The sequence below is a fragment of the Syngnathus acus genome, chromosome 4 (genome assembly GCF_901709675.1).
Source record: "Syngnathus acus chromosome 4, fSynAcu1.2, whole genome shotgun sequence".
In the NCBI taxonomy this organism is placed as follows: Eukaryota; Metazoa; Chordata; class Actinopteri; order Syngnathiformes; family Syngnathidae; genus Syngnathus; species Syngnathus acus.
The window spans coordinates 11631009-11646090 of NC_051090.1; the positions used below are offsets into that span (position 1 = coordinate 11631009).

Sequence of the window (15082 nt, forward strand, 5' to 3'; positions counted from 1 at the left end):
AAGCGCTGGTCGCTGTAGTGGTCAGATCATTCTGTCACGGATCGGAATGGAGCAGGGCGACCAAATGCAGCTTGGACCAGGGTTTATTCGAGGAACTCAAAAGACAGACTCGGCAAACTGATATGACTTAACAAAACAATAACTAGACTGACTGACCGGAACGTGAGACAAGAAAAGAACAGGACATGGAGACATCAAGACATAACGACAACAACAACACAATGATCCGACGGGGAGTGAGGACTTAAATACAAAACACGAGGCAGGTGACCGCGGTTACATTGATTGAGGTGACACAGGAGGGGAGGGGCGACGCGAACAGAAACCATGGCAACCTAGGCACATAGCAAAACTGGGGACGAGACGTGACAGTACCCCCCCCCACACACACAAGGGACGGCTCCCGACGTCCCAAAAAACCCAAAACCCCCACGTGGCGAGCGGGGGTTGGGGGGGAAGCGCACCAGTTCAAATGACCTCACTGGCCATGGCAAAGTCCTAACCGCGCTCGGCGGCAACTCTGAAACATAACCGCAATCGGCGGCAACTCTGGAACATAACCACAATCGGCGGCAACTCTGGAACACGAACCGCAATCTGCGGCAACTCTGGAACACGAACCGCAATCGGCGACAACTCTGGAACACAAACCGCAATTGGCGGCAACTCAGGAACACGAACCGCAATCGGCGGTAACTCTGGAACACGAACCGCAATCGGCGGCAACTCTGGAACACAAACCGCAATCGGCGGCAACTCTGGAACACGAACCGCAATCGGCGGCAACTCTGGAACACGAACCGCAATCGGCGGCAACTGTAGTGTATTTTTATTTAGGTCTCATGCAATATTTCATTTCTAAGCTTAGAGGTGACTAGGTCACGCGCGCATGGGATTTTATGGGGCCTGGGCCAGGAAGGCAGACTTCCTGGCACCAGGATACAGGAATCGGCCATTTGGTTAGAATCAACAAGGCAGGCTGGGGGGTCAGAGGACATCCAGCAGCCCTCGTGTGCGTGCGCCCGAGTAAGGGGGGGCACGGGGTATAAGACCCAAGGTGGGAGAAGACAGGGGGGCTTCTTTTTTGGCTAGAGAGAGACACTTCAATTCTGACATTGGTTGAATAAAATCTTTCCCCAATCAGCCGTGTGTCACTGAAGTTTTCCTTCCCTGAGCCAGCCACCTATCCACCGTTTGATCTTGGAGACCAGCAGAACATCGAAGAGAATTCACCACACAACTCTGGAAGTCCGTACCGCAATCGGCGGCAACTCTGGAAGTCTGTACGACAATCGGCGGCAACTCTGGAAGTCCGTAGCGCGATTAGCGGCATTCAGAAGGCGGGGCTGTGCGCAGCAGCAAGAGCCATCACGCGCCGCAGCAGTGGGAGTGGGGGCTGGGACGATCGCGGGTCCGGCGCAACTGGATCGAAGTCTGGCGACGGTCGCGGGTCCGGCGACGCTGGGGTGGGGCCCGATGGTGGCCGCGAGTCCTGATGGCGCCGGGAGGAACTCCGATGGCGGCCGCAGGTTTGGCGTCGCGGGTGCGAAGTCCGATGACGGTCGCGGAGCCGATGGCGCCGGGAGGAACTCCGATGGCTGCCGTGAGTCCTGCGTCGCTGGAGCGAAGTCCGATGGCAGCCGCGGAGCCCATGGCGCTGGAACAAGCTCGGACGACGGATATGGATCGGGCGTCGCGGATGGGAGCTGGTGGTGGAGGGGGTCCAAGCGCTGGTCGCTGTAGTGGTCAGATCATTCTGTCACGGATCGGAATGGAGCAGGGCGACCAAATGCAGCTTGGACCAGGGTTTATTCGAGGAACTCAAAAGACAGACTCGGCAAACTGATATGACTTAACAAAACAATAACTAGACTGACTGACCGGAACGTGAGACAAGAAAAGAACAGGACATGGAGACATCAAGACATAACGACAACAACAACACAATGATCCGACGGGGAGTGAGGACTTAAATACAAAACACGAGGCAGGTGACCGCGGTTACATTGATTGAGGTGACACAGGAGGGGAGGGGCGACGCGAACAGAAACCATGGCAACCTAGGCACATAGCAAAACTGGGGACGAGACGTGACAGTACCCCCCCCCACACACACAAGGGACGGCTCCCGACGTCCCAAAAAACCCAAAACCCCCACGTGGCGAGCGGGGGTTGGGGGGGAAGCGCACCAGTTCAAATGACCTCACTGGCCATGGCAAAGTCCTAACCGCGCTCGGCGGCAACTCTGAAACATAACCGCAATCGGCGGCAACTCTGGAACATAACCACAATCGGCGGCAACTCTGGAACACGAACCGCAATCTGCGGCAACTCTGGAACACGAACCGCAATCGGCGACAACTCTGGAACACAAACCGCAATTGGCGGCAACTCAGGAACACGAACCGCAATCGGCGGTAACTCTGGAACACGAACCGCAATCGGCGGCAACTCTGGAACACAAACCGCAATCGGCGGCAACTCTGGAACACGAACCGCAATCGGCGGCAACTCTGGAACACGAACCGCAATCGGCGGCAACTGTAGTGTATTTTTATTTAGGTCTCATGCAATATTTCATTTCTAAGCTTAGAGGTGACTAGGTCACGCGCGCATGGGATTTTATGGGGCCTGGGCCAGGAAGGCAGACTTCCTGGCACCAGGATACAGGAATCGGCCATTTGGTTAGAATCAACAAGGCAGGCTGGGGGGTCAGAGGACATCCAGCAGCCCTCGTGTGCGTGCGCCCGAGTAAGGGGGGGCACGGGGTATAAGACCCAAGGTGGGAGAAGACAGGGGGGCTTCTTTTTTGGCTAGAGAGAGACACTTCAATTCTGACATTGGTTGAATAAAATCTTTCCCCAATCAGCCGTGTGTCACTGAAGTTTTCCTTCCCTGAGCCAGCCACCTATCCACCGTTTGATCTTGGAGACCAGCAGAACATCGAAGAGAATTCACCACACAACTCTGGAAGTCCGTACCGCAATCGGCGGCAACTCTGGAAGTCTGTACGACAATCGGCGGCAACTCTGGAAGTCCGTAGCGCGATTAGCGGCATTCAGAAGGCGGGGCTGTGCGCAGCAGCAAGAGCCATCACGCGCCGCAGCAGTGGGAGTGGGGGCTGGGACGATCGCGGGTCCGGCGCAACTGGATCGAAGTCTGGCGACGGTCGCGGGTCCGGCGACGCTGGGGTGGGGCCCGATGGTGGCCGCGAGTCCTGATGGCGCCGGGAGGAACTCCGATGGCGGCCGCAGGTTTGGCGTCGCGGGTGCGAAGTCCGATGACGGTCGCGGAGCCGATGGCGCCGGGAGGAACTCCGATGGCTGCCGTGAGTCCTGCGTCGCTGGAGCGAAGTCCGATGGCAGCCGCGGAGCCCATGGCGCTGGAACAAGCTCGGACGACGGATATGGATCGGGCGTCGCGGATGGGAGCTGGTGGTGGAGGGGGTCCAAGCGCTGGTCGCTGTAGTGGTCAGATCATTCTGTCACGGATCGGAATGGAGCAGGGCGACCAAATGCAGCTTGGACCAGGGTTTATTCGAGGAACTCAAAAGACAGACTCGGCAAACTGATATGACTTAACAAAACAATAACTAGACTGACTGACCGGAACGTGAGACAAGAAAAGAACAGGACATGGAGACATCAAGACATAACGACAACAACAACACAATGATCCGACGGGGAGTGAGGACTTAAATACAAAACACGAGGCAGGTGACCGCGGTTACATTGATTGAGGTGACACAGGAGGGGAGGGGCGACGCGAACAGAAACCATGGCAACCTAGGCACATAGCAAAACTGGGGACGAGACGTGACAGTACCCCCCCCCACACACACAAGGGACGGCTCCCGACGTCCCAAAAAACCCAAAACCCCCACGTGGCGAGCGGGGGTTGGGGGGGAAGCGCACCAGTTCAAATGACCTCACTGGCCATGGCAAAGTCCTAACCGCGCTCGGCGGCAACTCTGAAACATAACCGCAATCGGCGGAAACTCTGGAACATAACCACAATCGGCGGCAACTCTGGAACACGAACCGCAATCTGCGGCAACTCTGGAACACGAACCGCAATCGGCGACAACTCTGGAACACAAACCGCAATTGGCGGCAACTCAGGAACACGAACCGCAATCGGCGGTAACTCTGGAACACGAACCGCAATCGGCGGCAACTCTGGAACACAAACCGCAATCGGCGGCAACTCTGGAACACGAACCGCAATCGGCGGCAACTCTGGAACACGAACCGCAATCGGCGGCAACTGTAGTGTATTTTTATTTAGGTCTCATGCAATATTTCATTTCTAAGCTTAGAGGTGACTAGGTCACGCGCGCATGGGATTTTATGGGGCCTGGGCCAGGAAGGCAGACTTCCTGGCACCAGGATACAGGAATCGGCCATTTGGTTAGAATCAACAAGGCAGGCTGGGGGGTCAGAGGACATCCAGCAGCCCTCGTGTGCGTGCGCCCGAGTAAGGGGGGGCACGGGGTATAAGACCCAAGGTGGGAGAAGACAGGGGGGCTTCTTTTTTGGCTAGAGAGAGACACTTCAATTCTGACATTGGTTGAATAAAATCTTTCCCCAATCAGCCGTGTGTCACTGAAGTTTTCCTTCCCTGAGCCAGCCACCTATCCACCGTTTGATCTTGGAGACCAGCAGAACATCGAAGAGAATTCACCACACAACTCTGGAAGTCCGTACCGCAATCGGCGGCAACTCTGGAAGTCTGTACGACAATCGGCGGCAACTCTGGAAGTCCGTAGCGCGATTAGCGGCATTCAGAAGGCGGGGCTGTGCGCAGCAGCAAGAGCCATCACGCGCCGCAGCAGTGGGAGTGGGGGCTGGGACGATCGCGGGTCCGGCGCAACTGGATCGAAGTCTGGCGACGGTCGCGGGTCCGGCGACGCTGGGGTGGGGCCCGATGGTGGCCGCGAGTCCTGATGGCGCCGGGAGGAACTCCGATGGCGGCCGCAGGTTTGGCGTCGCGGGTGCGAAGTCCGATGACGGTCGCGGAGCCGATGGCGCCGGGAGGAACTCCGATGGCTGCCGTGAGTCCTGCGTCGCTGGCGCGAAGTCCGATGGCAGCCGCGGAGCCCATGGCGCTGGAACAAGCTCGGACGACGGATATGGATCGGGCGTCGCGGATGGGAGCTGGTGGTGGAGGGGGTCCAAGCGCTGGTCGCTGTAGTGGTCAGATCATTCTGTCACGGATCGGAATGGAGCAGGGCGACCAAATGCAGCTTGGACCAGGGTTTATTCGAGGAACTCAAAAGACAGACTCGGCAAACTGATATGACTTAACAAAACAATAACTAGACTGACTGACCGGAACGTGAGACAAGTAAAAAACAGGACATGGAGACATCAAGACATAACGACAACAACAACACAATGATCCGACGGGGAGTGACGGGCAGACAGGACTGAAATACAAAACACGAAACACGAGGCAGGTGACTCCGGTTACATTGATTGAGGTGACACAGGAGGGGAGGGGCGACGCGAACAGAAATCATAGCAACCTAGACACATAGCAAAACTGTGGACAAGACGTGACACAGGCCAGCAACGGGCCCTCCAAAGCCGCACACTTCCTCTCGGTTGAAATTGCACTAAGTGCGAAGGCCCATTTAAATACTTTTGGGTGTTGGTCGGAGGGCCGCTGAAAACCTCCCCTTCCCTCCTCTTGCAAAAATGCAGAAAGTCCGACCGATGAAGCCGAAAAAAGTCAAGCCGAAGGCGTGGAAGTGCACTCGGGCGTCGCGTCGCGCTGCGGTTCCCCGGTCGGGCAGAAATGACGAAAAATCAGTCTCGTGCACACGGAGTTCCACTCAAATTTTGAAATAGTTTCTAAGTGTCTGCGACGGCGCTGTCACAATAATGCGTCCGGCGCGCTGCGGTTGCGCGGTGGGACGGAAATGACGAAAAATCTGCCTCTCCGGTCTGCAGAACAACTCAAATTTTAGAATTATTTCTACAAGTGTCTGCGACGGCGCTATGAGAATAATGAGTCCGGCGCACTACAGTTGCGTGGTCGGACCACGTGGACGGATCGGAACGGCCGCGCGCAACGACCGCGCGCAATGATAGATTTATTTATTTAAACCTAAAGTCCGTGTGCGCAAAATTTTTGTTTTCAATAGAAAGAACGCAATCCCCTACTACCAGAAATTATGCAGTCGAGATTCGCACATTTGGGGAATTCACAGGGGTCAGTCGATATATGTAACCGTCACTTGAATTGGTAGTCTCTTTATTTAAGTCGTTGCCTCTGGTAATTGCTTCTGAGCCTTTTGGCTAAGATCAAGTGTAGAATCTGTTCTTATCAGTTAAATATCTGATATGTTCCCTATCCGGGGACCATATATTAAATAGAATTTTGGAATAGGGAAATGGAATAGGGGCTTGCCCTGCACTCTACGCATCGACCTGGTATTGCAATACCTCCAGGAGCGGTGCATGCACTCTTCTGGTCAAATCGATCGTTCATATGTTAGAAAACCATTTCAATCCGTTCGCTTCATTCTTACAGAATTAAGCAGTCAAGCATGACTTGATGGGGTCTGATATAAATGTGAGATTTTTCGACTTGAGAGGCAGCAGGAATTTACGTAACCGTTCTAGAATATAATTAAAATGTGTTTCTTTGCTTGAGATTGTCCTATCATTGTTCCAAGAATTTTTATTACAATTCTTATTCTCAATTTTTTAAGAAAATGTCATTTTTAAAACTTGTTCAGAAAAAAAAAAAATTATTCAGTGGTAGTGTTGGAGGTTTTCAATGATTACAAATTTATACAGTTTTAGGGTTCTCAGGTTAAAAGAGGCAATGCATGATTGGCATGTTTTTGCAACTATATTATTTTACTTTATTTTTTATGGTTTATTATGGTTGCTGCCATCACCACTAGATGGCGACTATAAGAAAAAGGAGGTGAACAAAGGCGTGGGGGTAGGGGCAATTTTGGGTAGAAAAAGAAGCAAAGCATGACGGTAGTGTTTTTAAATCTATTTTTTACTTAGTTTATAATGCTTTGGTTTGGTTGTTTCATCCACTGAGTGTGTATGTGTGCCACACCTTTGTAGCAATTAAGCCCGTGACTGGAGATGGCGTGTGCGGTAAAGACGTCGGCCTTTAATAAAAGAGTTCTAAAAACAGTATGTACACTTATACCTTGTTATAATTAAATGTTATAATAATAAAAGTGGTTCTAAATACATATTTACAGTATGTGTTAAGAATTCTCCATGTTATGTTATTCAGTCGTGCTTGGATTTGAGGTAGGGTGCTTTATTTTGAAGGCCGTTTTCAGGTGATACCACTTCTTTTTTCACGTTTGTGTACATACATGTTATAGTGGTACAGCAGTCATTGACGATGTAAGTGGGTCTCCTAACAAGAGAAATCAACGATCACATATGTCTAACCTTAAGGACAATTTAGTATTGCTCCAAATGTTAGTTTACATTCCTTTAGAGGTCCGTTTTCGCGTGTTGACACGATCGGGAATCAGCATCAGGCTCACTCGTTAGCCTGCTCAGTACTTTTTGTTAACATGTTACACGCACACACGTATAATATCATTTACATGTTTGAAACAATTATTTAATGTTTTAATAATAAAATGTGCACTTAAATGGTTTAATATACATTTATTATTATTGACACACACAAAATGTACAGATGAGCGGGTGACCCTACTTCGCGGCTTTCACTTATCGCGGGTGTTTTTTTTAAAAAAAAGTCAAAGTCAGCTTTATTGTCAATTTCTTCACATGCCAAGACACAAAGAAATCGAAATTACGGTCCCACTATCCCACGGTGACAAGACAGTACACAATATACATACAAGTAAACAACACAAAAAATAAAAACAAGAAGGCACAAACAATGAATAAATAAGAGTGATGAATAAATAATAAATAAACAAATAACACAATAAATAAGAGGAGCAAAAATGGAGCAAGTGTGCATACACCAGACAGTCACAGTACACAATACAATTAAACAACACAAAAAGTAAAAACAAGAAGGCACAAACAATGAATAAATAAGAGTGATGAATAAATAATAAATAAATAACATAATAAATAAGAGGAGCAAAAATGGAGCAAGTGTGCATACAGCAGACAAAGTCAAAAGTCAAAGTCAAAGTCTGCTTTATTGTCAATTTCTTCACGTCAAGACACACCAAGAGATCGAAATTACGTTCCCACTATCCCACGGTGACAAGACATAGTACACAATATACATACAAGTATACAACACAAAAAGTAAAAACAAGAAGGCACAAACAATGAATAAATAAGAGTGATGAATAAATAATAAATAAACAAATAACAATAAATAAGAGGAGCAAAAATGGAGCAAGTGTGCATACACCAGACAGTCAGAATATAGCGCAAAAGTACAGGACGTTATGCAGGAGGGGGGAGAGAGTTCAGGATCCTAACAGCCTGGAGTATGAAGCTGTTGGTGAGTCTGGTGGTGCGGGAGCGCAGGCTCCTGTACCTCTTCCCAGAGGGCAGAAGATCGAACAAAGAGTGAGCGGGGTGACTCACATCACACACAATCGTGGTCGCCTTGCGGGTGAGATGGGAGGTGTAAATGTCCTTCAAGGAGGGGAGTGAAGCACCAATACCTTACCAGCCGTGTTCACTATGCGCTGCAGGGCCTTCATGTTGTATTCAGTGCAGCTACCACCCCAAACAGTGATACAACTGGAGAGGACGCTCTCAATGGTGCCACGGTAAAATGTAGTCATGACGGCCGGAGGAGCACTTGCTCGCCTGAGTTTCCGCAGGAAGTACAGGCGGCGCTGGGCCTTCTTCGCCAGTGATGCGGTGTTGGTGGACCAGGAGAGATCCTCACTGATGTGCACCCCCAGGAACCTGGTGCTGCTCACTCTCCCCACCACAGCGCCGTCGATGGTCAGCGGCAGGTGACCCTTCCGGAAGTCAACAACAATCTCCTTGGTCTTGTTGACGTTCAGCAGGAGGTTGTTGTCCTTGCACCACGTGGTCAGAAGGTCAACCTCCAACCTGTATTGAGTCTCGTCGCCCTTGGTGATGAGACCCACCAGAGTCGTGTCGTCAGCAAATTTCACCATGCGGTTGGTGCTGTAGGTTGCAGCGCAGTCATGCGTCAGCAGGGTGAAAAGCAGTGGACTGAGCACGCAGCCTTGGGGGGCCCCCGTGCTCAGCGTGATGCTGGCGGAGATTTTGTCGCCAACACGTACCACCTGAGGCCTCTGACAGAGGAAGTCTAGTAGCCAGTTGCAGAGGTAGGTACTGAGGCCCAGCTTGGCGAGTTTGCAGATGAGTCGTTGTGGCACAATGGTGTTGAAGGCAGAACTGAAGTCCACAAACAGCAATCTCACATACGAGTCCCTTCTCTCCAGGTGGGTGAGGGCCGAGTGGAGGGCAGAGCAGATGGCATCCTCAGAGGACCGTTTGGCTCGGTACGCAAACTGGAACTGGTTTGGAACCAATTATCTGCGATAAACGAGGGATTACTGTATATCTGCAAAAACATCCCCATCATGCATTGCCTCTCTTAACCTGAGAACCCTAAAACTGTATGAATGTGTATTTATTGAAAATCTCCAACATTACCACTGAACTTTTTTTTTTCCTGAACAAGTTTTGAAAATTACATTTTCTTAAAAATTTGAGAATAAGAATTGTAATTAAAATTCCTGGAACAATGATAGGAAAATCTCAAGCAAAGAAACTCATTTTAATTATATTTTAGTACGGTTAAGTAAATTCTTGCTGCCTCTCAAGTTGAATCGTCTTACATTTAGATCAGACCCCAACAAGTCATAATTGACTGCTTAATCCTGTAAGAATGAAGCGAATGGATTGAAATGGTTTTCTAGCATACGAACTATTGATTTGACCAGTAGAGGGGGTGCACCGTTCCTGGAGGTACTGCAATACCAGGTCGATGCGTGGAGTGGACGGAGCAAGCCCTTATTCCATCTCCCTATTCTAAAAATCTATTTAATATACGGTCCCCAGATAGGGGGCGTATCAGATATTAAACTGATTAGAACAGATACTATGTACTATACTTAGAAGGACTCAACCTAAATAGAAAGTTTAAACCAGGGGTTCTTAACCTTCGAATGATTCCAGACCCCCAATGGATTGTCCAATATGGTACCATACCCCCTAACCCTAACCCTAACCCTCCCCCGCATTGAAATATATATATGTAATTTGTGATGTAAACAAAATGCAGCAGCAGCAAAACCTACTACCTTACTGTCTCTTGCCTTCTCAGCCTTTGACGCTACAGCGATGTTGTGGTCAGTTATGCTGCTTGTGGTCCCGCCAGAGCTCAGCTGATGGCCACAACACCCACTGCCTGTGCTGTCAGTGCTGCCAACTACAGATTAATCGTTAGGTCTGCAGATTTTTACGTTCATTTGAGATTGTCAGATTTTAACTACTTACAAGCATAACGACAGTGAACAAGAACATAAGCATAACTAAAAGAAAATAACCTGTGAACAATAATAGGTACAAAATAGAAGAAAATAACGAGAGATACTAAAAAAATACCTGATTACGAGAGATCGAGTCCCATACCCCCAGCATTTGGGTCCCCCAAGGGGTATGGATACCCCCGGTTAAGAACCCCTGGTTTAAACTATTATTTTGTGTTCATTAATGTGTTTTTTACTTAAAACATTGTTGGCGCACAGGATTGTAGGTATCTGGTCGAACGCTGACGGCGCTCGTTATTTCAAACAGCGTCACTTATCGATTGGGTGATATTTTGAGTGAGAGGAAGAGTATTGAAGGTAAAAACAGTTGTATGTCTTGGTCCGTGTACTTTTGGTATGAGAGAACGGGAAATGATCCGATCTCTGTGTTTTATTTTAAAATTTGTAACTTCAAAACTTTATTCAACCCAAATCGGGTAACAAAATACAGTCAAACCTCGGTTTTCGAACGTCCCGGTTCTCGAACAAATCGGAATTCGAACGGAAAATTCGAAATTGTTTTGCTTCGGTTGTCGAACAAAAATTCGGAGGTCGAACCTCACGAGATGAGCCGAGAGGTCCCGAGAAAACCCGACCGCGCGGCCCGGATTCCGACTGACTCGGTTCGTTGTTATTGTATTTTCGTTACTTTGAGGATTGTATTAACCCCTAATCATGCCTCCAAAGAAGGCAAGTGGGAGCAGCAAAGCCATCCTAAAACACAAAGACGCTCTTAAATCAATGCGACAGTGAGCGCCCGGCGCGCTGCAGTTGCGCGATCGGACCAAATTAAGCACTTAAATTTTTGAAAGTACATCAGGACTTTAAAAATATTTTCTAAATTTCAGCGACGTTTTTGCAATCCTAACATGCGTTTCATTTCTTTCATTTTTTTCTTTTTACCTGCTCTTTTAACGAAAATCTGAGTTCTCACCTTTATCATTTCCCACCATTGTGCCCGGGATTTGTACAAGTCTGAAGGGTCTGCCAATCCTTATACTCCCTGTACTGAGCGACCAATGCCTCGTCCCCAAGCAGGGAGCAGTTTAGTTTCCACAAACCTCTCCCAATAGCCACACCAGTGGGAAGTGAAAGAGTGCAAGACAGTATTAAGTGGTCAGAAAAGAAAACAGGTTCTAGTTGTGCATTGGTCGATGGCCACCCTCGTGCGAGTACATAATAAATGCGTGAGGCCCGTGTGTTGTCACTGTTGAACCAAGTGAACCCCTCCTCTCGTGGGTGTATGGTTTTAAAATAGTGGCATAGTTTGAAAGCCCGGCATATGTTTTGTAGAAAAAGAGATGTTATGTCAACTTTAAAATCTTCCCCGGCTCATTTTCTGTCACTTCTGCTTAAGATACTGTGGTGAATTCTCTTCGATGGTCAGCTGGTCTTCCAAACAAACGGTGAAAAAGTGGCTGGCTTGGGGAAGGAAAACTTCAGTCACACACGGCTGATTGGGGAAAGATTTTATTCAACTGATGTCAGAGAGAAGTGTCTCGCGCCCTAGACAAGATGTCGAGTCCCTTTGTCTACTCTCGCCCTAAAACTTATACCCCCGCGCTTCCCTTCACTCGGGTGCGCGCACACGGGGCTGTTGGATGATCTATGACCCCCCAGCCTCCCTAACTCTACACGGTGCATATCTTAGCAGTTGTTAATGGAAACCAGATGTGTCTGGTGCCAATGAGCCTACATTCCTGGACCAAGCCCCAAACAATCCCACACGAACCTGACCCGAACATGACCCGGTCACACTTAGGCTTACTAGTGAGATATACATTGCATGATACCAGAATAAAAATTCACAACATTACAGTTAAAATTCCCATCCAGAATTAGTGGTACGTGACCCAGCATGTGAGACTGCAGGCTTTCAAAGAGCCCATATCTATCATGTTTGTCATTAAAACCATAAATATTTAAAAGGTTAAATTCGTGACCTAGGAATGTTAGGTTTGCTAGCAGTGTTCTTACGTCTTTCACCACTGTCCTCCTGTTTAAAAGAATTCGGGGGTTATTTATTAAAATGGCCAGTCCATCATTGCGGTGTTCATTTGACTGTCTGTAATTTCTTAAAAAGGGTATGCCGCATTTTATAATTAAAATCACATCGGCCTTGAGGGTTTTTAAGGAGGATAAGACACTTAGTGCTCTAATCTTTGATTTTACAATTCTAACATTGATGGTTGACAGGGTTAGTGTCATTAGTATAATGTAAATTTGCATACTCCTATAGAGGGTCTCATATTTGCTATTTAAACCTATCATTGAGTCCAACATTTGTTAAGTTATTTCTTTTGACAGAAATTCCTCCTTTATTGCGGTACCACAGGCAGATCTTGGCCGCCGGCGACCTCTCCTGGTCGCGTCTGGTGACGGTCTCTCCCTCAACCTTAAATTCATGGTATTGCGGCTTTTGGGTGTCGATTGTAGGCATATATTTAAAAAGGATATTTCATTCAGTGGGTCGGAAGGGAATACTCTGGACTCATTCAGCTCACTATGTGGGCTACCAGGCTTCCCTCTCTGACGTCGACGGCAATTCAGAGGACCGTTCAGATGCGAGTCTTTTAGCTTTTTGCGCACGAGGAATCTGGGTGTATGCACTCAACTCATCTGTGGCTATTTCTTGTGACATGTCACTTTCCATGTGTGTGCTTACCATATGCCTCTCCCCTTCCTTTTCCTCACTTGTTTCCTCTCCACTACTTGGAGGCATTTCTTCTACTCCATCAATTTCCTTTGCGTTCTCTGTTGGTGGGGGTGACACATGCCCCTTCCCTTCCCTCTCCTCATCTATTCCCTCGTTACCTGTTCTCTCGTCACCTGTTCCCTCATTACCTGTTTCCTCCTCACCTGTTCCGCCCTCACCTGTTTCCTCTCCACTAATCACAGGCCTTGGAGGGAAATTTGAATTTCCAAAATATTTGTTACCATCATTTTCCTTCACCTGTGTCATTTCTCTCCCCGCCTTCAGTTTGTTGGCAAAAGACTGGGCACTTTCTGTAGAGATGATCAGTTTCTCCACAGAGATTGCACTTTCTGCCATTGGTACACTCTTCAAAAGTGTGACCAATTACTCTACATTTCCGGCATATTATTTGCTCACACGCTTCTGCAAAGTGCTCATGCTGTCCACACTTGCGGCAGAGCTTGGGTTGGCCCTGATAATATATGTAGCCTCGGTTTTCTCCCAAAACTATCATTGATGGGAGATGTTTCAGGCCCTGGAAGCCCTGAGGGTCCTCCCATTGTTGAATGGGGACCCGCCAGGAACAATTCCAGCATGGGGAGCCGCCATAGTGGAAGCACCACTTAAAGACATTTAGACAAAAGGAAAGAAACACTTAAAAAATACCAAACAACTACAAAATAACACAAAGTAAATTAAAGTAACTTACTACAGTAGATTCTGTAACAAAAGTATAAGGTTATTTGTAAAACAATGCTATGTCACTATTTCCTCCACAAAGTGAGTCAAGTTCACTGCCACGTCAGGCTGAGAACTTGCGACTCAGTAGAGGTGATCGCCTTCCTAGCCAGCTAAGAACAGATACTACACTTGATCTTAGCCAAAAGGCCGAGAAGCGATGGAAAATACGATTGACGGACTCGCTTACAGGCTTCCCTGTCTACCTATTCTCACCGACGGGTACAGTACGGAACAGAGTGCTGCTCTTCTGGGCACTAATAAATCGGCAAACTTGTCTACCGACTTATTTGTTCACTCTTCTTCACCCGCAGTAATCAATGTGGTTCACGAGGCATATGAGTCTCCTTTCAGCAGTCTCTATCCAAATACAGAGTGTAGGTACCTTTTAAATGGGTAGTCCCATTGAACATGAAAGGCAAAGATTGATATTTTGCAAAGAACTTACCAAGGTCATCATATGTACCTAATGGCTGCGCCGAAAAGAGTTGGGACAGAAGAAAAGAGCAGAACTGATGCAGAAGTGGCAGTTGAACCCACACCTCAGGAGAGACTGGAGTCCTAATCCAGCACCTAATCCAGCTCGGCCACACTACCTACCACCTGCATCGTTTACATTGTATTTTGTTGACAATTCTATTAAAACGTGAAGCTAGAGAATTTTTTTTTTTTTTGGTATGGCGCCGCTGAGTGGCAGCCTCCCAGCAATGTTCTCTCTTTTTCACTATTTTTCCTTCTTTTCTCCTTTTTCTTTCTTTCTATTTGTCCATTCGGCGATGCTGGTGCCTTCTACTGCACTTCGGCGTGTGCAGATCGCTTCGGATCGGGGTTTTTTTTTTCCCTGGGACCGGGATGGCTACGCACATCGGTCGGGACTGGCGTAACTCTACGACGGCTTCCTGCTCATCCGGCCGGAGCTGACCGGGTCTCTCGCCTTGGCCTCGCAGCCGCAACCCCTGTGGGGAGTCCGCTCCCTCGTGCTCGTCGGAACCAACGACCTTCGCCGTGCCAGGCCCATGGTGACCATCTGCACGTGCCCCGACTGGGTGCCCAGGACGCTGCTCACACATTTGCCTGTTTTTGTGATGTTTTACCGATTCACGACCACGGTCCATTGGGCGCCGTTGAACTTGACTGCCCTTACACCTGTT

General features: G+C 48.5%; 1 non-coding gene and 2 pseudogenes across 1 annotated transcript; 1 reads left to right on the plus strand and 2 right to left on the minus strand.

The window, feature by feature from the left end:
- Positions 1-6282: 6282 nt before the first annotated feature.
- LOC119122406 lies at positions 6283-6471 on the plus strand. The gene has a single exon (XR_005097876.1). It is a non-coding gene; the product is annotated as a U2 spliceosomal RNA (small nuclear RNA).
- Positions 6472-9913: 3442 nt separating this feature from the next.
- Positions 9914-10092, minus strand: LOC119122410 (annotated as a pseudogene).
- Positions 10093-13888: 3796 nt separating this feature from the next.
- LOC119122411 lies at positions 13889-14093 on the minus strand (annotated as a pseudogene).
- Positions 14094-15082: the final 989 nt, after the last annotated feature.